The sequence below is a fragment of the Lissotriton vulgaris genome, chromosome 4_1, assembly GCF_964263255.1.
Source record: "Lissotriton vulgaris chromosome 4_1, aLisVul1.2, whole genome shotgun sequence".
Taxonomy (NCBI): Eukaryota; Metazoa; Chordata; class Amphibia; order Caudata; family Salamandridae; genus Lissotriton; species Lissotriton vulgaris.
In genome coordinates this window covers 468,203,604-468,230,611 of record NC_141691.1, presented here as the reverse complement: position 1 = coordinate 468,230,611, position 27,008 = coordinate 468,203,604, and positions in this window count along the sequence as shown.

The following is a 27,008-nucleotide window of genomic DNA, read 5'->3' as shown; positions in this document are numbered from 1 at the left end:
TCAAAACAGTGTCATTCCAGTGATCAGGAAGGTTGGAACTCGCAGCTGGAAGAGAGGGTGCAGGGCAGACTGGTTTGAACTTTACACACGCGGCACCTCCACTCATTGCATCACAAGAACCATGTGCAGTGTGGCTTGTACGGGAAACGTTTTCAGAGTGTAGGAGACCAAACCTGTGGCTCACATCCTGTGCTTCCTGCTGCTCTGATGTGGTCCTGTGCATCTAAAGCCAGCTCTAGCCATGAGGTTGGTTCAGGGAGGTTCAGGTTACAGCAAGTGCAAAATGTGAATAAATACCTGCCCAAGGAAAAGCCTACTGAGTTATAGCAGGTGCGGCACTGGGAGATTTCTCATGCTGAGGTCAACAGGAAACAAAAGTCAAGACAAAACAGACAATGATGAGGGGGCACGTTAACTAGCTCCATATGGTGTCATACAACCAGCTCTCATTGCACATTCCTTTTTTAGACCGTCATACGTTTTAATGACGTGTAAATAAAACAGGTCTACTCACAGGTCTAAGGAATGAATTCTCTTTCTGAGCATAACACTATAATAGAGACGGCCACATCCACTAAGGCATCATCCCCTCCAGCTAACATTTCCCCAGATGCCAACATGTAGAGCTCGTAGTGCAAGGGATCATTTCTAGGCTGGTTCTTTTTCTGTAACTGCTGGAAGTTAGAGATCAGTTCCGTGCGGGTGACTATTGTTCCCTGTAAATAAAAACTGGAAATTTGCTCCAGTCCCGCATCCAATCTCCGGCATGAGTTGCTGCATTGGGCCCGCAACTGCAAGCATGTTGCATTGCCTGGTTGTAGCCTATAGACACCCTGGCCATGACACACAGGAACAGCCCCCTACTCAGTGTTTGCCACAATCCTCGGCAGTCGAGAAGGTACACCGGCAGTGCCAGCAGCACCATGCAGAGCTCAAACGCAGTCATGATGAGGCCCATGTCCAGAGACAGGCACTTCTGAAGGCTCTGCTTCTGTTGGAGCAGGGGCGGCCTTAGGCATGTGCAAGCTGTGCACCTGCACAGGGCCACCAAACCCCAGGGGCCACCATGCCAATATATATCCTTAATATAATATTCCTCTGAGGATGGATACATATTTGGGTGGTAGCCCCTGGCAGGGATTTGGCGGCCTCCAGCTCTGTTCCACTTCCAAACACCCTGACTCCCCCCCCCTCTTTACTGGCCTCCGCGCTCCACCCCGCCAGGACCCCCTCTTCCGGGGCCCCCTACCTACGCTTCCTGCCCAGGGACCCCATGAGCCTAGAGCCGCCCCTGGTTGGAGCTAGGCAAGGCTCCAAACTGATGGGCTGAGAGACGGTTATAGGTGGGTCTCGGAGGTATTACTTGCCCAGAAAAACATCGCACACTTATCCTACAAAGAACTTGCCACTGTCCCTGCACTGGAAGTGACTTCCCCATTACTGCGGAATATATAGCTCTGTTGCAAGTGAACCACATTTCGCTTCTGTTGGACCATAGCATCGGTGGTGGCGTGGCATGTAGGCAGACTAGTTGGACGATGCCGTAGGGGTGATTGCCAGTAAACTCTGTCATGCCACAGATGGTGGATGTTTTGTCAAACTTTACACTCCAAGCCAAAAACACAGTGTCAAAACACGCAAACTCCGCGAGCGAAGTGGAGTTTACCACCCACAGCTGTAGAACATGGGATTCCTACACCTGTAATCCTCAATGTTTTGTGTAACATTTCCTATGAACTGGTGTACGCAGATATGATTCAATGTCTCTGCATAATGTGTGTGTGATGTAAAGTGCTTAGATACCATAAATAAGATGAGTATTGCTATGAAGACAATGACATTTGTGTGAGGGAGGGGCTATGGAGAGAGGAGGAGCACTGTTGGAAGATGGTAGTGAGGGAATACGCGGCAGGAGGTCATGGGGGGGCTCCAACAAAGATTGTTGCAGGGCGTACCACCAACGCTGAAGATAGCACTGTCTAGTAACCATTACAATTTACTAGCTGCAGAGCTGGCCTTTAGACACAGCTTACGCTGTGCAACAACTCTGGACACCAGGGGGCGCAGAGCGTGAATCAAAGGACCACTGTATGTTCCCTCTAATGCACCTACTGCATTATGCTGGTTCTTTTTTGTTAACACAACCTTACTTTGAGAATGTGAATGCAGAGAAGTTATATATGTCTTCAAATCGTTGTAAATGGCCTTTTTTACTGCATCATATTAATAAATAAGGTTAGTTGTACAAAAATGGACTGGTTCGCCTAAATTTTCTAGGCTGTAGACGCTGTGCAAACGCCCTTGGGCTTCATATCATAAATTATATTACTGTTTTTAGTAAACACTTTTCAGAAGGAACCTGAACTGTAAAACAAACACACATACGCTCAATCTGATAAGCATATTCCATATATGTGTGTCATATATCCTGCACAGCATCAAAGGTTCTAAACGTGATATTCTTTCATCAATATGCGCAAGAAGCGAAAGGGCAGCCTTGCTATAGAACGGATTATTTATAGACCTGTAATGTGTAAATGCTGTGGAAAAACAACCCGGCTGAAGTATTGAGTCGAAAGCTTATCATTGAGTCTGGCACCTCACAACTCTTGGGGATAGCCTTAACCACTTGTGCAAAATGTGAATAAATCATTATTCTGACAACTTTCGCGGCTCGGAATCAAACACGAATGCAGAACTTGGAGAGCTTCCCAGAAGACTTCAACAAATAAAGCTGTCAAAATGGTTCTGTGTTGACAAACAAGGAAATAAGGGGAAAAAAGGGAAAGCTTTAAAATAAGTCTGAGAGGCAGTGCATGCTAAGAATCTTTTTTCAATATTTTCCAGATGTCTATAACACATAAATAAAGCAAAGGATGAGTCAAGTAATTAAGTACGAATTGTAGATTTGTTTTGCAGTGTATTCGAGCTGATATATTATTGTTCTTTAATATTAAAGGGGGACTTGGGCAGCATCAGCTGAAACAACATGTGTAAATACATGCAATCATACAAATTTTGTTTGGCCCTTCTAGGCTCTTGCTAAGAACAACTCCTTTACATCACATGGTCTTGAGACCTTTTTTATACCATTAAAGAATGGCACGTTGACAATATTCACACAAACAATTGTTAATTGCTTCGTCCATACAAAATAAATCGGCAGAATGAGTTTTCAAGATTTCCAAGACTACATCCATCGTTCTGTTCTTTTATTTGTTTCGAAGGTTGAAAACCATCATAAAAATGCATATTAAGACATAACCACGAAAAACATACTGAACATCAAAATTTAAAAAAAGAGACGAGTTAAAAAGAATTTTTGTAGTTAATATATACAAACTGTAGGCATAAAAGTGAGCTGCAAATTTCATTTCGTTTCCTCCCTTTTCATCCACCCTCAAACTCTTGTATTTTTTAATTTAATCACAATTTTTAGAAAACTCATAATAGCACACAAGGTACGCATTTCTGTTGCTCTTTGCAGAAATAATAAAGCAGATTAGGCATGGGTAATTTTTGGGTCCTTTAAAATGTCCACCAGAAATCTCCGACGCAGGATTTTATAAAAAGGACAAAGTAATACAAAATGAAGGGTGTCCTGCGGAGACCTATTGTCGCAGCCACAGGCACCCTTCTGCTCAATTGTTTGCGTAAAACCAGGCGGATAGGCTAAAATATTATGCAACAATTTGAGCCTAAAACGAGTCATTAAAAACCTCTCATATTGACTATACATTAAAAAAAGGTACGGTTCCATGCCCATTTCATTACAAACAAGCGAATGAGCAACTACCGAGGATTTAATAGAGTCAAGTTCCATCCTCCTACAGTCAAATTTTTCCAGTAGTTGCTTTTGTACATAGTGTCTGCAATAGATATCCACATTTGAGGGGTCCAAAAATAACCTTTGCTGGTCAATAGCCTCTAATGTTTCTTTAATATATTTCAACCAGGGGATTTGGAGCCATCTATCTTTCTGTAAACAATCCTGGATGATCTGTCTGGATAATTCTGCATTGGGGTTTAGCCAAATTTTAAGCCAGGTCAGTATTGGTCTCAATCTGATCAAGGCAGATATGTATGGGGTACCCAGCTCTTTGTGTGTTATTGCTGCTGGGATGCTCAGGGGAAGCTTTAACAGTTTTTTAAAAAAATTGTCTTCCTCTCCTTGTATCTGTTGTGCATCCCTAAAACCCCACACCTCTGCTCCATAGATAGCCTTCGAAATACTGACCGACCTATACAATGTCATCACCTGCTCAGGGGACCAACGTCCCAGTCGTCGGGCAAAGTTTAATATGGCCCCATTTGCTGAGACTAGTTTCCTGGACCTCTCCTCAATCAATGGGGCAAACTTAATCTTTTCGACAAATAGGAGACCCAAGTACGGGAAAGTGGTCACAGTGTCCAAGACATGTTCCCCTAATTTGAACACAAATCTCTTTTGTGGTTTCTTAGCTGCTACCATCATAAAAGATTTTGTCAAATTGACGGAGAGGTCCAGATTCTTCATGAAATCAGCAAAACCTCTAATTAGAAGCTGGAGACTGACTGCTGTTCATGCGAGGAGGACCGCGTCATCTGCGTACAAAAGTACCAGTATATGACGCGGGACTACCTTTGGGCAGTCAGTCCCCAGAGCTAGTAGGGCACTCTCCAGACCGTTTATGTAGAGGGAAAACAAAAAAGGCACCAGGATACACCCCTGCCTCACCCCGCCAGAACACGGGAAGGGATCGGTACTCACCCCCCCCCGCGCTATAGCGGACTTTGGCAGTGGTGTTCCAGTGCAGTTCCCTAAGAACGGTAATAAGATCTGGGTCAATTCCCAATCTATACATAAGTGTCCAGAGTTTGGCTCTATTAACGTTATCAAAAGCCGCTGCTAAGTCCATGAATCCCATGTACATGGTCCCATCACTCGTCTTAGTATATTTAGCCGCAAGGAGGTATAGATTGAGGCATTGGTCACTAGTTGACCTGCCTGTTCGAAACCCATACTGGGTATCCACCAGGATGTTATGAGTATCAGTCCACTCTATTAAGCGGGCCCCAAATCGCTCGCTATCGCCTACAAGCTGTCGCTAACTGCTGTTAGTGACAGCTGGTTAATAGGGCGATAGAATTTTCGCCGCTTAGCGGCCGAAAATGGCCGCTAAAGCGGCGAAAATTGCCTATCGCCCCCCTTGATAATATGCCCCATTGGGCGCTTCATCTGTGCACTGCATCTGCTGCATCTGTGCTCCATCACAGGGTTTCCTGTATGCCATAATATAAGTGCACAATAGACTATGGGGCATATTAGCAAGCAGCAGCGATAATTATCGCTGACCGCTGCTAGCGTGAGGAAAACTATCGCCCGCTATCGCTGGTGATAATCTCCATGGTAGCGTTGTATTAACAACGCTTAACGCCATGGAGATAAAAATCCCAGCGATAGCGGGGATTATCGCCGTTTTCAATGGGATATCGCTTTTTTTTCCAGCGAGTTTCCATTGAAAATGGCGATAACCTTGCTGATAGGGCAGGACAATCTTAGCCATGTAATCCACCTCCCATTGGATTACATGGCTAAGAACAGGTCACAATTAGGCGTTAGGAAAGTAGCGTTAACTGTGGTTAGCGCCACTTTTCCTAACTTTGCTTATTAGCGAGCAGCGTGTTAATAGGAGAAATGTCGCTTAGCGACATTTCTCCTATTATTTTGCCCTGGAACGCCCACTTTGCATCTCATTAGAGATGCAAAGCTGGACGTTATTGACAAGGGAGCAAAATCAACAAAACATGCAATAGCGTGTCTTTGCTGATAGGGCGAAGAAATTATCGCCGCTTTTCGGCCGAAAACGGCCGTAAAAACTGCGATAATTTCAAATCGCCTGCCTTGTTAATATGCCCCCTATGACACTTGCAATCTGGCAGACAAGATATATGTCACGTTTTGATGGAGTATGCTAAACACCAAACTCTAAGACCATAAGGTTCTTTTCACTTGATCTAAACTGATTCCTTGGCTTATTCGAGACCTGGCTGTGGCCATCCCTCACTTGACCCGCTCTTTTAGTCAATGGCCCTGCTTTGTGCTTTTTCTTGCAAGGCAGCGGAGCAGCTTTGGTATGGAAGGGTACCTTTCCAAAATACTATTCCCATCCTAGCCAGATCTTAAATCTTTTTCGAGTCTGTGTGTGCTGTACAGTAAATCTGAGCCTTTGTTTCCAGTAAGGTCAGCTTTAGCGCGGGTAGCAATAGGTGCTAGGTGTGACAATACTTTTTGATGCCTCCCCCAATGACCTCTTTTTCCGTGGATTCACTCACTACCACCCTCTAACAGTGCCTCTTATCTCTCCATAACCCTTCTCTCACAACCATTTCATTTGTTTTATAGCGCTACTCATATGGTGTCAGAGTACTTTACATCACACACTCCTTACACAAAGACAATGAATCATACCAATGTAACCCAGTCAATAGCAAATGCTCCATAATACAATAAGGATTACAAGGTGTAGGAATCACATGGCATCCATACAAGTAGCCTGTATATTTCAAGAGTGCTTGGTCTGGAGAAGTTTAAACTCAGGATTTAAAAATGTACCACAGTGGTTGTGTTAACGTTACCAATAAGAATGTATTTATTACCAAATCAACTTTTTAGGGACATTAGGCTAAGGAAAGACTGGCAAAAAACCTATTGGAGCATAGTGATCAAGCCCTTTTTCTGTTTGCAAACGGGCGGAATTATCAGAATCGACCTGTTTGCGAATGAGAAAAGGCCCTTTGGGATGTATCATCCCAAAAGGCCATCGCAAATTAGAGAATTGCAAAATATGTGATTCTGTATTTTGCGATTGCATTTAAGGAATCGAAAATTGCGATTCCTTAAATGCAACTTATGAAGCACAAAAAAGTGCGATTTGGCTTTAAGGAATCGCAAATTACCACCAACTTCAAGTTGGTGGTGATTTGCGATTTGTTTGAAAAATGCATTTTTTTGCATTTTTCAAGTGCCATGTGGCGAACATACATGCCCTTAGGGCATGTATGTGTGCCACATGTGCACACATACATATTTCAGGGGTGCAACAGGGTGTCCTTTTGACACCCTGGCACCCTTGAAATTGCCTTCTCAATTTGAGAATCTCTAATTGCGAATTGCAAATTGAGAATGTCTTCCCCTTTATTCCTATGGGCCTCCTAGCCCATAGGAATGAATGGGAAGGTATTCCTTAATTGTGATTCGCAATTTGCTAATCCCAATTAAGGAATGCACATTTTCTGTTACATCCCATTTTGCGATTCTCAAATAACGATTCTTTAAAAGTTGCTATTTGAGAATCACAAAAACGGTATTTGATACATATGCCCCATGATCTCCAAAAAAGGTATTCTTTCTAATGAAATCTCACTATCCCTGACTTGTTTAAAAACTTCCTCTATTTTTACATACTTAAAGAGAGACCCTCCTCTATCCCAGAATCTTGTAGCAGCTTCATAAATTAATATATGTGGCCAGCAGCATAAAGATCTCCTACCTTAATGAGACCAAATTGTTCCCTTTGTTTACCCATTCCATCATAAAAGTTGGTTGGAACAATAGGGGATCACCACTGAGAAGCATATCAGTTATATTGCATGATCTTCTCAGTTTTTGAACCTTCTTCCGAACTCTTCAGTCTACCATCACAGTCTTGAACCGCACTTTTTTAAAGTGAGTTGGCTTGACTTGTAAAAGGAGGCTGCCTCAAGCAGCTTTGCGAAGTGCCAGCTCATACATGGTAGGTTGAATGGGACGTTCAACTATCCCGTTCGTGCTCCTATCAGTAATCAATACCTTAATCTGTTGAAGAAGAGCTGCCCAATGATATATTAAAAACCCGGGACCTGCCCACCCTTCCCGTTCCTGTGGATGAACTAAGAACTTAAGGAATCTCCTGATTTTCTGCTATTGCCATACAAAATGAAAAGAAATGGCATACAACTTTTTGAGTAAAGGCTCGTCAAGCTTGAGGGGGCTAGAGCAAAATTAATAAAGCACTTTAGGCAAAACTACCATTTTTTACACATTACATCTACGAACAATTGACAAGTGTGGCCCATTTATATACCTTAGCTCTGCATTGACCTTGCCAATGAATGGAGAGTGGAGAAGTGTGGCTTAATGGTTAGAGCAGCAGACCCTGATGCAGAGGTCTGGCCTGGGACCAGGGTTCAATTCCCGCCTCTGCAGGTCTTGGGCTCAATTTCCTCGGACCTGATCATTCTCGCCTCGGTGCCTATTCTATTCATGGGTCCCACTCTGCAACTCTGGGCAATAGCTTGCTTAATCTCCACAATGGCCCCAACAGCCCTGGGATGCGTGGCTTCACCTTGGGGGTGCCCAGGAGTGGACATTTCACAGGGAAAAGCCAGGAAGGGTTCCACAGCTGTATGCGTTACAGCGCCAGGAGACCCCAGTTGGGGTATTAGTGCGCTTTACAAGTACAAATTACAATGAATGGCTCTAGATTACTATGAAAGATCATAGATACCTTAGGGTTGATCTTAATCCCTAGATATATTGCAGTGTCCATCCAACGAGCATCTGTAACTTTAATAGTATATGTACAGATACATTTATTTTTCTCGCTATTTAGTAAATAACCTGTTTTCCTCCTGAATTCCCCTGCTATCTGCTTAATCTTGGCTATGCCCTTCCATCCAATGTCAATCTGCATATGCCAGTACCTTGGTGTGATATCCGTTGATGCTAACAGACCTTATACCTTGACTTTTGAAAATGTGTACAATAAAAGGGTCTATATATAGAGCAAACAGAATTGGGGAACAAGGACATCCCTGCTTAGTCCCCCTCGTGAGTTCAATTCTCCCTGATACTAGACCCATAACTTGCAGCTTGGCATAGGGGATATTATATAAAGCCTTAAGGGCTTTAATAAAGCATGAACCAAATTATTTTTGCTCCATAAATCACCATAAATACCCACATGACACTCTATCAAACACTTTCTCTGCATTGAGGAAGATCATAACCATCTGGTCACCTGTTGTTTCTAAAATATCAAATAAAGTTACAACTTTTCTAATACGATTTGTTTTCCTCTGCCTGGTATAAAACCTTGTTGCCAGGGTGTGACATTAGCTAGGAGCCCCACAAGGTGCAGCGCTAGAATTTTTTTATGCAATTTGCTGTCTGCGTTTATCAAGGAGCTGGGCAGATATGAGACTGGATTATCCATGCAAATACTTGAGTCCCTGGTTAATAAACAGCTTACAACTCATTTAGAAAGACATGAACTGTTGGAACCCTCTCAATCAGGGTTTAGGTCTGACCATAGTACTGAAACCTCTCTGGTGGAGGTTGTCGAACAACATAAGACTTGCCCTGGACATGGGCAGTCAGCCATGCTTGTCCTGTTGCAGCTGTTGGCTGGATTTAACACCATCTCTCACAGTATTTTAGAACAAGGCTGTGGGTGATGGGAATCAGGTAAACAGCCCTGAATTAGAAACTATCTAACAGATCAAACATCCACCACACAATTGGGCCCCCTGGTTTATTGTACTCTGTTGGTAGACATGGGAGTCCCTCAGGGATCCATGCTCTTCAATCTCTATGTGGCACCTTTGGCCAAAGTGATCATGTCATATGTGTTCAATGTGATGTTGTACACTCACGATACCAAGCTACTGATCACCCTTGGTCCTACTACAACTGATACTAGACTCCAATTAAAAATTTGTATGACCCATATTATTTATCGGATGCACACTAACCATCTCCAACTTAATGGCAGTAAGACCGAGGTAATCCTCTTTGGGAAGGCATATGAATTTTGGTTGAATGACAGGTGGCACAAGAGCCTTGTCCCCTGTCCATCTCCCAAACCTATAGTGTGCAATCCTAGAGTAAAGATTGATAATCAGCAAGCCATGAAAGATCATTTAAACCATGCTGCGCCTCCCACCAGGCCGGGTCACCCCCTTGCTCCTCCTGCCGCCTCCTGCTCCTGCCTGCCAGCCTTGCCGCCTTTTTCCGCCGCAGACGCCCCCTGGCACCCCGAGCGGCCCAGCCTCAGCAGAGCCGCCCGCTCGCCAGTTTCCCGCCGCAGCTCGCCACAGGCCCTGCCCACCACCGGCCCATTGGCCGAGCCGCTCCCGCCGCCCAGCTGACCCACCCTCTCGTCCCCCTTCTTAAGGGGACAGCAAGGAGTGCTCAGGAGTGACCGCTGCGCCTCTCACCAGGCCGGGTCACCCCCTTGCTCCTCCTGCCGCCTCCTGCTCCTGCCTGCCAGCCTTGCCACCTTTTTCCGCTGGAGACGCCCCCTGGCCCCCCGAGCGGCTCAGCCGCAGAGCCGCCCGCTCACCAGTTTTCCGCCGCAGCTCGCCACAGGCCCTGCCCACCACCGGCCCATTGGCCGAGCCGCTCCCGCCGCCCAGCTGACCCGCCCTCTCGTCCCCCTTCCTATGACGCCCCCAGAGCGACCGCGCAGCGGACACGTGCAGTGGAAGCGCCGACTGAGCGCCGAAGGTGCGCCAAAGGTAAGCCCGTCTGCGCCCGTCCGTGCCTGGACCGCGCCCAGCGCCAGGACCCCTGGCCCCCGCAGACCCCAGCCCACCCGCCGGACGTACGACGCCACCACCCTCAACGCACTCAACGCCGGCCGAATCCCAGGATGCTACAGAGCCACCCCGAGACGCACCCACGGACCCTTCTGCTGCAACGCCTGCAAGTTCAACTGCATCCGGACCTGCACTACTCCAGCACCAACCAAGACCAAGACGAGCAACAGCAGCAGCCACCTGAAATGCATCCTGCTCAACACCCGCTCCGTCCACAGACACGCCATCGAGCTCTGGAACCTGCTCAACACAACCTCACCAGACGTCGGCTTCCTCACGGAAACCTGGATGAACGCCCCTTCAGCGCCCGACATCGCCATCCCAGACGGCTACAAGATCATCCGAAGGGACCACATCAACCAGACCGGAGGAGGCATCGCCATCATCCACAGGAACACCATCCGCATCGCGACCAACACCGACGACACCCTCGCACCCGCCGAGCACCTGCACTTCCAGGTCCACATCAACCCCAAGACCACCCTCAGAGGTACCCTCATCTACAGACCCCCGGGACCACACACACAATTCAGCGAAGACATCGCCGACTTCATCAGCCCGCACGCCCTCCTCTCCGCTGACTACATCCTCCTCGGGGACCTCAACTTCCACCTGGAGAACAACACCCACCGCAACAAAGAAAGAACAGGCATAGATCAAGCACCCTCACAAAATATGTAATCATTCAAGTAATAGTCATAAGTTTATCAAAAACAGTTCATTAGTAGGAGAAAGACTTCCAAAGCAGGGATCCAGAGCCAGGTGTTAGACTTCAAAACTTTTTATTTCATAATCATTTAAAAATTGTTTCCAGCTTGTCCTGCCGACACGTGTTTCGTCTCTTTGGAGACTTTTTCAAGGCCAAGAAGACGGAAGTAAAGCACTGGTGTCAAATACCACGAATCTTGCTGTCAAAAGTAAGATGAAGCCAAGTTATATGGACACACCAGTAGTATCGGTCCTGAAAGAGATATATCTTAAGAACACAATCTTTAAAGTACGGATTACTGGTGTGGAATCTTGAAGAGCATGAATTGATGTCCAGGGCAACAGTTGAGAATACGAAAGGAAAAACTTAGTCAAATCAAAGCCATGCTTCGTGGAGGTGGATTCAATTATTCTTAATTTCAAATGATGACCATGATAAGTCACTTGTCAGTCGTAGCGTCACCCTGACACCTCCACTGCTGTCAGCTACTCTACAACGACCGCAACACCACCACCCTGCTGGACAACCTCGCAAACCTGGGACTCAAGCAGCTCGTCACCACCCCCACCCACTACGCCAGACACACACTCGACCCCGTCTTCTCATCCAGCAAGGACATCGCCTTCAGCCACGCCACCCGACTCCACTGGACGGACCACAGCTGCGTCCACTTCAGCTTCAGAAGGACCACGATCCACCACCACCAGCAACAGGTTGCACGCAGAAGCTGGAACAAGATCACAGCTGACCAGCTCGCGACCTCCCTGAGCATGAACCCTCCCACCAGCGCAACGAACCCAAGCCAGGCGGCCACCAACCTCGCGAAGTGGATCAGCAACTGCGCAGACGACCTCGCCCCTCTGAAGACCCCGCCTAGCAGACCCGGTAGCAAGAAAGCCCCATGGTTCACCGACGAATTCAAGAGCTCCAAGAAGAACTGCCGAGCCCTCGAGAGATCATGGCGCAGAGACCCAACACCGGACAACATGACTGCCCTCAAGCTCGCCACCCGAAAACACCACCAACTCATCCACGCCACCAAGAAAACCACTTTCAAGGAACGACTGGACAACAACGCACACAACAGCAAGGAACTCTTCAACATCGTGAAAGAGCTCTCCAACCCCAACGCCGGAAACAACTACATCACCCCTTCGCAAGACCTCTGCAACTCCCTCGCCTCCTACTTCCACAACAAGATCGCAGACATACACAACAGCTTCAGCACTCAACCGACGCACGCCACGACCGAACCACCGCCCCCCACCACCACCCTCCGCGCCTGGACCCCGATCAGCACCGAAGACACCGTCCGCACGATGAACTCCATCCACTCCGGATCTCCTACCGACCCCTGCCCTCACCACGTCTTCAACAAGGCCGACGCTGTCATCGCACCCCACCTGCGGGACATCATCAACACCTCCTTCGACACCGCTACCTTCCCGGAGAGCTGGAAGCACGCCGAACTCAGCGCTCTACTAAAGAAGCCGTCAGCTGACCCCACCGACCTCAAGAACTACCGCCCCATCTCGCTGCTCCCGTTTCCTGCAAAAGTCATCGAGAAGACCGTCAACAAGCAGCTGGCCGCCTTCCTCGAGACGAACGGATCCCTCGACCTCTCGCAGTCTGGCTTCCGGGCCAACCACAGCACCGAGACCGCCCTGATCGCAGCCACCGATGACATCCGAGCCCTGCTCGACAACGGAGAAACAGCAGCCCTCATCCTCCTAGACCTCTCCGCGGCCTTCGACACTGTCTACCACCGTACACTAGTGCAGCGACTCAGCAACGTCGGAATCCAGGAGAAGGCACTGGAGTGGATCATCTCCTTCCTCGCCGGAAGGACACAGAGAGTCCGCCTCCCCCCATTCAGATCTGAAGCCACCGAAGTCATCTGCGGCGTTCCTCAAGGCTCCTCGCTCAGTCCAACCCTCTTCAACGTCTACATGAGCCCCCTCGCAGACATCGCACGCCAGCACAACCTCAACATCATCTCCTACGCCGACGACACCCAGCTGATTCTCTCCCTCACCAACGACCCCGCCACCGCCAGAGCCAACCTTCACGAAGGGATGAAAGAGGTAGCCGAATGGATGAAGAACAGCCGCCTGAAACTGAACTCGGACAAGACGGAAGTCCTCATCCTGGGATCCTCACCTTCCGCCTGGGACGACTCCTGGTGGCCCCCCGCCCTAGGCAGCACACCCAAACCAACAGACCACGCACGCAACCCGGGCTTCATCCTGGACTCCTCCCTCTCCATGACCAGACAAGTCAACGCCGTCTCCTCATCGTGTTTCAACATCCTGCGCATGCTACGTAAGATCTTCCTGTGGTTCCCCACCGAGACCAGGAAGACGGTCACCCAGGCCCTCGTCACCAGCCGTCTGGACTACAGCAACTCCCTCTACGCCGGAACCACTGCCAACCTCCAGATGAGACTCCAGCGGATCCAGAATGCCTCAGCAAGACTCATCCTGGACATCCCCTGTCGCAGCTACATCTCCGGACACCTGAGAGACCTGCACTGGCTCCCGGTCAACAAGAGAATCACCTTCCGACTCCTCACCCACGCACACAAAGCCCTACACAACCAAGGCCCAGGATACCTCAACAGCCGCCTCAACTTCTATGCTCCCAAACGCCAGCTTCGATCGACCGCCCACGCCCTCACCGCCGCCCCCGCATCCGAAGAGCCACCACAGGGGGACGGTCCTTCTCCTACTTCACCGCCAAGACATGGAACTCCCTCCCAACCCACCTCCGCCTGACCCAGGACCACCTCGCCTTCAGGAAGCAACTCAAGACCTGGCTGTTCGAGCAGTAGCGGACCCCCCTCCCCCAGCGCCTTGAGACCCTCTGGATGAGTAGTGCGCTATATAAATGCTTTGATTGATTGATTATAATAAGTACCTGCTACTGATTAATACATAGCTTACGTAATATCTTTCAATGGATTGCAATAGAAACAAGGAAACCACTTGTCCTGGGTCTAATCATAAATCGTCTCGACAACGGAAATGCCCTGTTGGCTTCCATTAATGAAGAGCTTGATTCCAGACTTCTAGTCCTGCAGAATACTGCTTCCAGGCTGGTGCTAAACCTTCCATTGAGGTCCCCGACTACACCCAGTCTGAAAGCTCTCCACTGGCCTCCCATCAGGAAACAATTCTGTTTTAAGGTTATCCATCTTGTACATAAGACTATGTATGATAATGGGCCAAGTTACCTTGCCAAAAAACGTGATTGGTACTATTTACCCAACAGGACGCTCAGGTCAGGAACCACATTTCTCCTCACTCCACTCAGAATTCGTACCACCATGAATGGTGGTAGATCCTTTTCTCATTTGGTTCATGCCTTTTGGAATGAACTCCCATTACAGCTCCTCATGATCACGGACAATAAGCAGTTCCACACAAGACTAAAAACATGGCTCTTCTGATCGCCTTTCCCTTTTTGTCAGGCGGCCTCTCGCATTTACTGGAGTTCACTAGCACTTTGGGACACTCAAGTGATATGTGTGCTTAATAAATGTCTTTGACTTTGACTTTTGAATTTGACTTTAATATCGGTTTTTATTTCCTGGTAGAGTGCTTTATAGAAACCTTCAAAAATTGCAATGATGTCACTGGATTCAGTGGCATATGATGATAAATTAATTTTTTCTCATTACCATTTCTGGTTTCCTTTTGTCAGGTGCATAACACTAGAACTTTGCCTACCGACTCACCGTATTCATAACTATTGCTTTTGTGAACCTGGTAGCCCCCTGTTGCTTTCTCAAGATTATTTCAGATTTAACTGCCAGAATATCAAACATTACATCCCCGTCCTCCTGTCCATGCAGAATCTGCTTCATGTCACTTTCTTACAGCACTGCTGGCTTGCTATAAGGTCTTCCGATATCACATTCTTCCTGACTCCAGCGAAATGCTACAAAGCTAATAGTCTCCCCTTTCAGTATAGCTTTAAAAGAATCCCAGACCACCCCTCTAGAAGCACTGTATCTATTTAAATTGAAATATTCCATGACCCAATTCCTGATATGTTCAATGAATGATTTATTTAAAATCAGCTTTCTATCCAAAGTCCATTTTGATTGCAATTTATCACAGCCCTCGCCCTCAATTTCCAATAACCAATACTCTAGTTGAAGCCAGAAAATAGTTTATTCAAACTAATTTTCTATGTGGCACTGAAAAATATGTAAATCTTGAATCAGGAGCAGGGCAGCTGACTCTGGAGCACAGGGCTCACGGTTCAATCCCTGTCTCTGGCTGCAGCTCAGCATTATGTGACTGTGGGCAATAACTCACTTAATCTCCACGACAGCCCTCAGTGCCTTGAGACCCGTAACGGTGAGTAGTTTGCGCTTTACAAACACCGGATGGTGCTCTCTATAAGTGATGCCAAAGCTCAGAGGACTCAAGGCTTCCTCCCCTGATGTTTAGTCTTCCAGTTCCTTCCCACCTCATGATTTATATTTAGGTCTCCACATGTTATTAGTGGGGTGGGCCAGGAGCTTATTCAACCTCCAAATCTTCAAATATCATAGGGTCGTCCTGGTTAGATCCATAAATAGAGCGCAAGGTAATCCCACATGGCAATTTCCACAATTGCCGACCTGCCACACATTTTTCCACATTCACTTGCAAGCCCCATATTATTTTTGATAAAGATAGCAACCTGTTGGGATCCAGTTCTTCTAATCTGTGTACCTTGTCTCGAGCGTTCCCTGCACGGAACATTCTGTGGGGAAGGTTCTCTCTTCGGCAGTTGCTGCCGGGGAGTTGCTGTGACTGGAAGAATAAAGTACTCTCTCTCCACACCTACCTGCCTGGAGATCTACTTCTTTTCACTACCCCCCTTACCATTGAGGTCTGGGTCGAATATCCTGCTAATTTAAGGCCCTTTATAGACAGCAACTTCCTGTTGACATATTACCTCTTGATCCAGTGATCTTGAAAATCCAGCCACCCGCTCTTGCTTAACCCTATCATTTAAACCCCACACATTAACCAAACATAGAGTTAATTTACCCATTGGGGATAGTAAGACTTGCACCAATATCCATTCCGTACCATTTTGGCACCATAGAATCCATAATGGACCCTCCTTGCCATTTTTGTATTTCGCTTTCTCTTTGGATTTTCATATTTTCCTTTACCCCCTGAATCAAACCCCGCCACTTCCCAACCATCCCATTACCACAAACTTCACATCCCTCCACGCAAAGGAAGCAAACAGACCAAACATAGTTCTGTGGGGATGAGAAAACACAGTGTCCGGCTGGCCACCAGACCACTGAGCAAAAAAACTCATAAAACAAAGTATTCATATATTCATTTCATGAAGAAATTCTTTTGCTTTGATTTCCTACATAAAAAACGATGTTCTGTCCCTCGAAAAGATTTCCAGATGAGCTGAATTTATTAGAAAAGCCTGGGCTCCTTTATCTTGGAAAGGCTGAATGAGTTGTTGCAGATGCCATCTCCTCTCCACCATTCTATGACAATTGTCAGGCTGAACAAAGAACGAGCAGTCCCCTATTGTACGTTTTGCCTTGGGCCTGGCTCTCTCATAAATTTCCTGTCGCCGGAGCAAGATCCCTATGTACACAAGAATTGCCCATTGTTTCCTGTCCTCCCTAGCCGGCTATTACTGTACAAAGGAGATCTGATGGGCTCTTTCACCCTCCTGGGCCTAGTTCCATTCCTCAAGTTCAGGAAATGCCTTACGAAACAAAATCCACCATCCAAGCTCGGACATCTGGTTCCTCTTTTACTTAAGGCACACCAAACACACGTAATTTGTTGCGCATGTTGATTCTCCTGGTCCTCCAGTTTCCACTGAATATCTACTACTTCGCATTGTGGGCTTTCACCAGACTCCAGGCTCGCACCACATCCATCTCAAGAGTGGTGACTCTTGTTCCGATATCCGTTAAGTGCTCACCTATAGCACTACAAAATTTGGTGATCTTATGTTATGCCCCTTGAAGCCTGTGACGGGTCTCTTCTCTATGAGACATTATATATTGACAGATTGAATCTAACTAGGGTGGGCTAGAACATGGAGCCTCTTGACAGCTAGCTACCGTGGCCCTCACCAGTTGATCAGTTGACAAATAGTCCCAATTAAGAAGCCCTTTCCACCCCCGAGGCCAGCCGTTCAAGTTGCTTGCCCATCTTCTGAGCTGTTAAAATGAAAGCTCCACCCATTCGATCATCAGACAAATTATCACTTTTGCTAGAGTCCATAAGTGATTCTGAGCCATCCACTGACCAATCAGCTCCTTTTGATAGTGAAAAAAAACATAGTTCATATCAGGATCAGAACTAACCATACCTGCCTGGTTCTCCAACGTTTAGTTAATCAAAGGTATCTGGCAGACCTGCCCCCTTTTAGGGGAAGTTCCTTGCTTTGGGCTACAATCCACCATGTGTCACCTTCCCCAAGTCGGAATTCAGTGCAGAGCCCGCCAATTCTCGAATTAGTCACCCCTCATTCATCGCAGTTCAAACATTAGAGGTGCTGTCATTTACCTTGCTGGTAGTAATCGTTACCTCTTGATCCGATCACTGAGTAACTTCATGAAGGGTCATTTCTGTTAGACTCTCTTTTGAGTCCAGCTGGGTTTCCGTAGGAATAGGATTCCCGCAGTCTGCTCCTTCTGCTTAGACTCCCCTCTGAAATTAGCTGCTCCAGGAAGCACCTCCAAGAACAAGGTGCTTGTTTGATCTGAGAGACAGGAGGCTCCCGTGTCCTCCTCTTTTCGCCAGCTGAATCTCTCCTGGACTTTTTAAGGAGACACGTCCGTACTGCTGAAGCTCAACACTAGAACTGGCTGCAGTCGAAACAACCGATGGAACCAATGGAGCGGCTGTGCGCTTTGTTTTCTGACTGTGCTCCAGCTCCTGCTGCCTTTTGGCCCATTCTTACAGCCTGGACATGAACGCTACGTGAGCTACAATTGTTGTGGCCCCAGCGCTGACATGAGTAAATGCTGACAGGCGGAGAGAAACTTCTTCCATAACAATGTATCTCCTTGCCACCTGCCAGTAAGTCTCACCAGAACACAAATACTGCTGCCACCAGCATACTCTAGCAGTGTTTTTTCATTGCTTTAGTCTCCTTTTCCCAATTTCTGCATTTGATCCAGTAGCCAGTCATAGAGTTGTGTTTCAGCCACTTCATGCAGGCGCAATCTTTGCTTGAATCCTGGTGACCTCGAAGAAGAAAAAAAAAACTGAATGACCCTCACAGACAAGACTAAAATACCAATATGTCAGAGCCATCCAACTTTTTTTTTTGCTTTCAAAAACAAACTCCTGCCCTAAGCTGAAGAAGGGCCTAAGACTGACATGCTGTGAATTCTGAAACACCAGAAATTCCCTGGCAGTAATTTAAAGGAATAATAACTTCAGGATTTCCACCCTATATAGGGCTCACTGTCAGACGTTCTAAGACTGACAGACCAATTTCAGTGAGACTGCTGGCGGAAGATTCAGCTGACTCCAGGGCCCTAACTTAAGCATATAGAAGACAAGGTACTCCACTAACAATGTGACAGAATATATTGTCTCCCAACAAACTGTGAGCTGGCTCTGGGGACTGGCAGTGGAACTCTCATCCCACCAAAAACATTCACTGCATGGGAGGAGAAGGTGCTTGCCGTACTGCATCCAAAGTCGCACAGGAATAGCCGGGGGAGTGCAGGCTGGTAAAGACAAACACATGTCTACCATTACACTGCCATGTACTGTCTCACACTACTCCAAAACTACACCTCCTAGGCCCAATCCCATTCATCTGCACCACCATACCAACACAGGTCTCACATTCACCCCATCTTATCCACCCCAAAGGTAGCCATCTACATTTCCAGGGTTGTATGTTTAGAAGCAGCCAGCACTACTACACCCACCAGCCCCCCTGTCCCACCCCTGAGCAGGATGAAGCACTCCCTCCCACCCAGAAGCATGTGGCAGCCATTGCATTGTTCACTTTCACCTAACAGGTAGGTAGCCATCTTCCCAGGTTGTGCTGTCTGGAGGTGGTAGGCCTGCAATACAACTCTGACCATGAACCCTTGTTCCCCAGCTGAGCAAGATGGAGCACTCCCCACCCACCCAGAAGTATGTGGCAGCCATTACATTGTTCACCTTGACCTAACAGGTAGGTAGCCATCTTTCCAGGTTGTGCTGTCTGGGGTGGGATGCCTGCAATTCAACTCCCACCATGCTCCATTGTTCCCCATATGAGCAATAAGGAGCACCCCCCACCCACCCAGAAGCATTGGGCAACAATTGCATTGTTCACCCTCATCTAACAGGTAGGTAGCCATCTTTCCAGGGTGGGCTGTTTGGGGGTGGGGTGCCTACAATACTACTCCCACCATGCCCCCTTGTTCCCCAACTGAGCAAGATGGAGCACTCCCCACCCACACAGAAGCATGTCGCAGCCATTGCATTGTTCACCTTCATCTAACAGGTAGGTAGCCATCTTTCCAGGTTGTGCTGTTGGGGGTGGGAGGCCTTCAATACTACTCCCACCATGCCCCCTTTCTACCCATCTGAGCAAGATGGGGCACTCCCCACGCACCCAGAAACATGTGTCAGCCATTGCATTGTTCACCTTCACCTAACAGAGAGGTATCCATTGTTACAAGGAGGGCTGTTTGGGGATGGGAGGCATGCACTACAACTCCCACCAGGGACCCCTGTCCCACCCCGGAGCAGGTTGGAGCACCCAACCCCTCAGAAGCATGTGGCAGCCATTACATTCTTCACCTTCACCTAACATGTAGGTAGCCATCTTCCCAGGTTGTGCTGTCTGTGGGTGGGAGGCCTGCACTATGACTTCCACCAGGCACCCTTGTCCCACCCCTGAGCAGGTAGGAACAGTCAACCCCACACCCTGAGAGAGATGTATCACAAATTCCACCCAAATGTGACAACAGAACAGCAAGTAGACAGTGCATGCACCCCGCCATTCCTCTCAAAAAGCATGGAGCCAAATGGCAATACCAGCCCTTACATCCCACCAAAATATACACAGATACAATTGCCACTTATAGTGTGCAGACAGCTACGCATATGTAACTCTCACAGAAACATAAGTGTGACTCAGCAAATCCCATCTCAAAGCAAATCAGGGCACAAACATGCACAGCACTGAATGCTATCTGTAATTTGCATGGGGGCTGAGCTTGAAGGACAATATGAAAATAAACCAAGCATGGTCTATCAAACAAATAAATCTAAGCCCAGGACATGAGAAAGATATGCATGAGATGACAATGCCTTGTACATTTGCAAATATAACGCTTGCCATGCAGAGTAATCAGCAAAGTTGCCTCACATCAAATTGTATTGCCGCCAGTTGTTAGATGACAACATGTCCTAGTAATCACAGAATCTACACGTGGGGCATGGTATCCATTGACATGTCACACCATGGAAATTGTATGTATGTACTGCCAAATCATGTCATGATGCACATCGCAGTGCAGACATACAATATGTGAAATAGTTAACTGTATGTTGCACAACCAGTAAATTAGATACATCGACCAAAAAGCTTTAGTGGTATACATCAATGACCATTTCCCCTCTTTCCCACAGGTGACCAACAACTGACTGCAGAGGACGACAGCATCAACCTGCAGGGCCTGTCTCTACCCCCCCCGTACATGGACTCTCTGATGATGACTCCCTGGATTTTGAGGACGCAGAGCTCGAAGCCAGCCCATCTGGTGTGCCAGTGCTTATCAGGTCCCAGGACCCCACTGTCCCCCCACCACCTCAGCAGCACCAACAACAACTACATTTACCCCTGCTGGAACAACTTGGAACCTGAACCATCACCAGTGCTGCCTGCAACACTCTCCCTGCCCCAGAGGATGACCACCCCACCGACTGAGGAGGGTAGGGAGAGGAGGCGGGTGCCTACAGTGGTGAGGCAAAAGGTCTGTGACTGCAGGGCAGGTGTCAGGGCAAGGGGGAGTCGAAGCCATCAGAACACTGGGACCAAAGCCCTGGACAACATCAACAGAGTCCTTGGGGCCTATGAACGGGCCAAGGGGCAAACGTGCCAGGCTGAGGAAGTTTCATGTGAGCTCCGCCTGCTGCTGAGGTCCATCGATACCCGCATGGGCCAAATTGTGGACCTCTTGAGCCAGCTAGTGGTGGTTCTGAGGGACAGGCCTGAGGCACTACCAACACCTCCATCTCCCGCCATTGTCCCACAGGATGACAGTTCCACATCCGCCCCTGCGGGCATGGAGACGGGAGACTCCTCAGACCCCACAGGCCCCACAGCAGAGGCCCCCCTAAAAAATTACAAAGGGGCCGTCCAAATAAAACTGAGGGAGGAACCCATGGCAAAGCACCTGCCAAACGCCAGTCAAGGAGCAAGCCATGATGGAAACCCTCTTCACCAATGCATTGGCTTTGTTGACTGTCCTTCCCCACACTGCCTTATTAATGGCATCCGTCTGTTGGACTGGGTAACCACATCCATGTGGTGACTACTCATTGTCTCATCTTACATCACTGGCAACTCATTGCTTCACTATTCACCTTTTCGTAAGTATTCACTTCCCTGTCACATGTACCCATTTTAAATAAACACTCCTTACACACACACATGTCGTTGTGTCTGCTCCGTGTTTATTACAGGATGTGCAGTCTTCACCATGATTACAATGTACCTGGAGTATGGATTGTACGTAGGCAAGGAGGGGCTGAAGGGACCTACGAAAACGCAATAGAACAATATTTACTAGTCAGGTGGTGGCATCACTGCCATCACACAACACATAGTCATCAGGGTACTCCAATCTGCATGCATTACAATGAGCAACAGTACCGACCTAAACATCCAGTATCTGTGCCAAACTACCCTGTCCCAGGAACAATGGCACCCAGCACTGAGTCAACAACAGCTGCAGTCACAAAGCTTACATACACCTTTCTACCAACAACAACAGCAGCAGACAATTTCTCCATTGTACATTGTAACTCACCTTCAAGTGAAGTAGCGGTTGATGAGCTGTTGAGGTAGGTTGACACCTTCCTCCTCTCCACTATCCTCGTCACTGGACATGGGTTGGTTAGCAGGGAGGGGCCTTGGCTGCTCATCAGCATCCAGGAACAGGGGATTCTCCTTGCGAAAGGCCAGGTTGTGGAGCATGCAGCATACAACTACAATCTGACACAACTATTTGGGTGAGTACATCAGTGCACCTCCGGTCTTGTCCAGGCAGCCGAAATGTGACTTTAGGAGACCGAAAGTACGCTCCTCCACACGACGTGTCCTCCCATGGGCATCATTGTAGCGGACTTCACTTGGGGTCCTGGAATTCCGTAGTGGGATCGGTAACCAAGGACGGATGGAATATGCAGAATCACCTGGGATGGGAGATACATAGACCAACTTTGCAATATGACTGTGGCAGAGGACAGCATGCTACACACACAGCATGCTACCTGATTCTTCGTACTCACCCATAATCCATGCATGCTCTGGCAACAGATTATCCATCAGCTGTGGCACAATGCTGTTACCCATGATATACGAGTCATGGGCAGAGCCAGAGAATTTGGCACAGACGTGTGAGATGATCATATCCGCCTGGCACACCACTTGCACATTGATGGAATGGAAATGCTTCCTGTTCCTGTAGATGTGCTTGCATGCCTGTGGTGGAACCAAGCCAACAAGTGTGCAGTCAGTGGCACCAAAACATTGGGTATGTGCCCAAGTGCATAGAAATCTTCCTTCACAGGCACCAAATCATGCCTCTTGGAGAAACGGATATATCTGTCAGTGTAGAACTGTAGATCATCATAGTGGACAGGACATTACATAGCGCCATGCTGAACATAGGTTGCAACATCCCACCTGTACTGGACACGTGAACTGGAATGATCCTGAAGCCAAAAAATGAAGGCCACCTTCACCTTAGAGGTTGGTGTGAAAGCACTCTGATATGTCCTGCGAGACTGCAGGTGGGGCTCCAACATAGCACATAGGTCTTGTAGGGTGGGTCAATCCAGACAGAATTTCCATATGACCTCCTCATCCTCCATGTCTGCCAGCACTGTGTAGGGACGATGCACATTTGGCCTCCTCCTAGGTGAGATGAAAGGGGACACATGTCAATGCAATCCACCAGGAGATGTGTCCGACATCTTATGTTTTGACTGACACAACGCCAACAATGACTGTCATCACAGCTAAGCTCAAAGCCAACTTACATGTAGGGACACCTTCAGCTACACCATCCGTACACCTGTCCACTTTTCGCACAGCTAGCACATCCAAAACAATATCTGACAATGTGATTGCCCAAAGGGATATGTACACATCTTGCATGTGTAGCCCTGAGAGTAGTTCAGACAGCATATGTGTGAAACAGCAACACTACTGTCTCATACCTAGCTGCTTAACCTGCCACATCTTCTTGCGTAAGTCAAACTGGCACACATCAACAACACAATGAGCGCCAGTCTGTGCGTAAACAACAAGTCTTGGCAAGAGCCACAAAAAGTAGACAGTCAGATATGCACATTGGGTAGTCAGACATTCATCACTGTGAATTTCTCTGCCATCTCACACATTGACATGTGTATCCATTGGAGAGTCCATCACAACACTATGATGTGTACATGCCCAGTAATATCATAAGTGACAGGTGAGGGAGTACATGCCAATGTTTAAAATCATATACACAAACATGGCATGTGTAGTCAGCAGTGGGATAAATGTTACATTGGCATTGTGTGCACAATCATTTGCCATTAGGCATTTGGCCACTGTGCACGGTTGAGAACTGCCCATTAGCCATTGACACATCATTATGTGTCCATAGGTGCGGTCAAATAGCTCCGCCACCCAAATCACAGTCATTCTTAGCAATGTATGGCACCCATGTCGCGGTAGTTACCAGGCCCCAGCTGTGTCACTGTCAATGCCAAAGCCACACTTGCGGTTGTGATACTGATATGTGTAATGCCAAATGGCAGTTGGCATGCTCCGCCACCCAAATCATAATTCTAATTCTTAGAAATATATGGCACCCATATTGCGGTAGCCAATGGCGAAGCCCTTTCCGCCAATGGGAACTGCAATTGCGGAACACAAATGCAATTTTGAAAATCATGGTAGGCGTGCTCCGCCACTGCGGCAACGGACATTGGATGCATTTGAAAAATGCACGATTGTCGGTAGCGAGTGCCTGGTCCCTGCAGTGTGTCACGACCATTGCGTAGGCCCTTACAGCCAATGGGAACCGCAATTGCGGTACACTAATACAATTGTGAAAATCGCGTTAGGCGTGCTCCACCACTGCAGTGCCGGTCATTGGATGTATTTGAAAAAGACTGACCTCAAACACCAATTGCAGCAGCTTAGACCCACTGAAACTGCCCCAGGGAACTATATATGTGTGGAGGAGAGCCTCACATTTCCACAGCTTCCAGAGCCTGCTGCATGACACCCCTCACCACCAACTGCGGCTGCTGCTCATGTCTCCAGAGCCTGCTGCCTGACACCACTCACCACCAACTGCTGCTCCTGTCTCCAGAGCCTGCTGCGTAATGCCTCTCAACACAAAGCTGCTGCTGCTCCTGTTTTCAGAGCCTACTGCCTGACACCCCTCACCACCAACTACTGCTGCTGTTCCTGTCTCCAGAGTCAGCTGCCTGACACCCCTCACCACAAACTGCTGCTGCTCCTGTCTCCTGGACTCAGTGATGTCGAGGACTGAGAATATCCGGGCCCGTCCCTTTACCACTGAGGAGCTGGAGATCCTGGTGGACGAGGTACTCACACAGTATGGGAGGCTATATCATGCTCCAACTGTTGTGGTAAGTGTTTCAGAGTGGAAGTGAGAGTGCAGGGGATGCACACATGATGTTGATTTGCTGCAGTATGTGTTTGAGAGTGTGGGGCTGTTTCATGCACAGCCTTGCATGCTGTATCCAGGGGAAAGGGGTGTGTAGTATATTTCACACACTTCCCTGGCTGCACATCACAATTAGAGGGACATGTATTGTTTCATTAGACATACAGTGATGCAGCATGTTGGTAATTCAGGAGTCAGGACAGAAATTGCCTGTGTGAACGGATGTGTGGGTCCTTGATGTTCTTCTCAGGCTCATCTGCGGCCTTAGCAAGGGTTTATGTCCAGAGGGAACTGATGGAATTGTGTCTGACTCAAAATTTGCATCATGTATAGGTCAGCACTATGCTCAGGACTTTAATACCAGAGGGTGACACTCTTGGTGGTAAATCACCTATGACACAGCAGATTGTAGTACTTTTGTACACAGCCCCTTCCATTTCCCCCAGCATGTGTACTGACTCGCATGTGTAAGCACTGCTTGCGCTCTCAATTTGTCCCTTCATGTGACATTTCTGATGCCCCACGTTGGACCTCAGTACGAGCCCACCTGGTCTGCACAGTCACTGCCCAATCTGACAAGGACACATCATTGAATGTACAGAATGAAACATTGTGTGTTGCTTGCTCGACTATCCATCAAAGAGCCATCTTGACCCTGTAGATTGCACACAACAGGCTTTTGAGAGGGTGTGAGATTGTAAGATCATATCCCTCAATCTGACTTCCATGACACAGTGAGCCATTCACAGGGCAAGGACATTGATGGCAGCACAGTGTTGGGCACAATGGGTCTGCCCCGAAACATACATTCCAATGAAATGTATGTCTTGCTCACCCACAAACTGGATAGTAGATGGGGGCTGCCTACACATTGCTTTCTGTGCTGGCATCCTGCATGTGTATGAGATGGGCAGGTGCTTTGTCCACCCTCATACCGGCATGCATTTTCAGATGATTCTCCCATGTACTATGTGAGATGCTGTTTTGTCTCTGATATACATATCTCTACAGTAGTGCTGAGTTAGTATCATGCTCCTGTATTGAGAGATAGTGGTACTTAACCCAGTGTCACTGATTTCCCCCTCTTGTCTCCCCTGCCTGCAGCTCAAAGTCCACCAGTGCAAGGCCGTTTGGAGGGACATTGCACGCACGGTGCAGGGTCTGGGTGTCACCAACCGACGGCGCACACGCTGTCACAAGAGGTGGGATGACATCTTCCAGCTGAGCAAAAACATCGCAGAGATGATGCTGGGGCTGCTCCCTCGGACTGGCAGATTGGTGCGCAGGAGCATGATACCACTAATGGCCTGCATCTTAGCCATGACAGAGCCTGAGCTGGATGCACGTTTGAAGGAGCATCAGCAGCAAGCAGGGGGTGAGTATTCAGGGAAGGCTGACTTTGGTTGTGAGTGGCTGCATGTGTGCACAGCCTGGGCCAGCGCTGGGCTCTGTGATGTTGCTAGTGTGATGCAATGGCTTGTAAGGGCCCTCTGTGTTCGGTACAGCTGTCATGCATTTCCCCTACCTGTACTTTCTCATATCTTTGGAGTAATGGCCCTTGACATTGCATTGTGAGTCATGGCCTTCTGGCATCATCTGTATTGGGGTAGTCAGGGACATCCCATGGAAGGGAATGGCAGTGTGCATCATCTGAGTGTGCTTTCATCAATGTTTGCATTGCCTGACATCAGAATTGAGAGGACTACACATCTGGCACCAATGTGTCACTGTAGTTGTGTCCTTCTGGCGCTCTCCGATTTA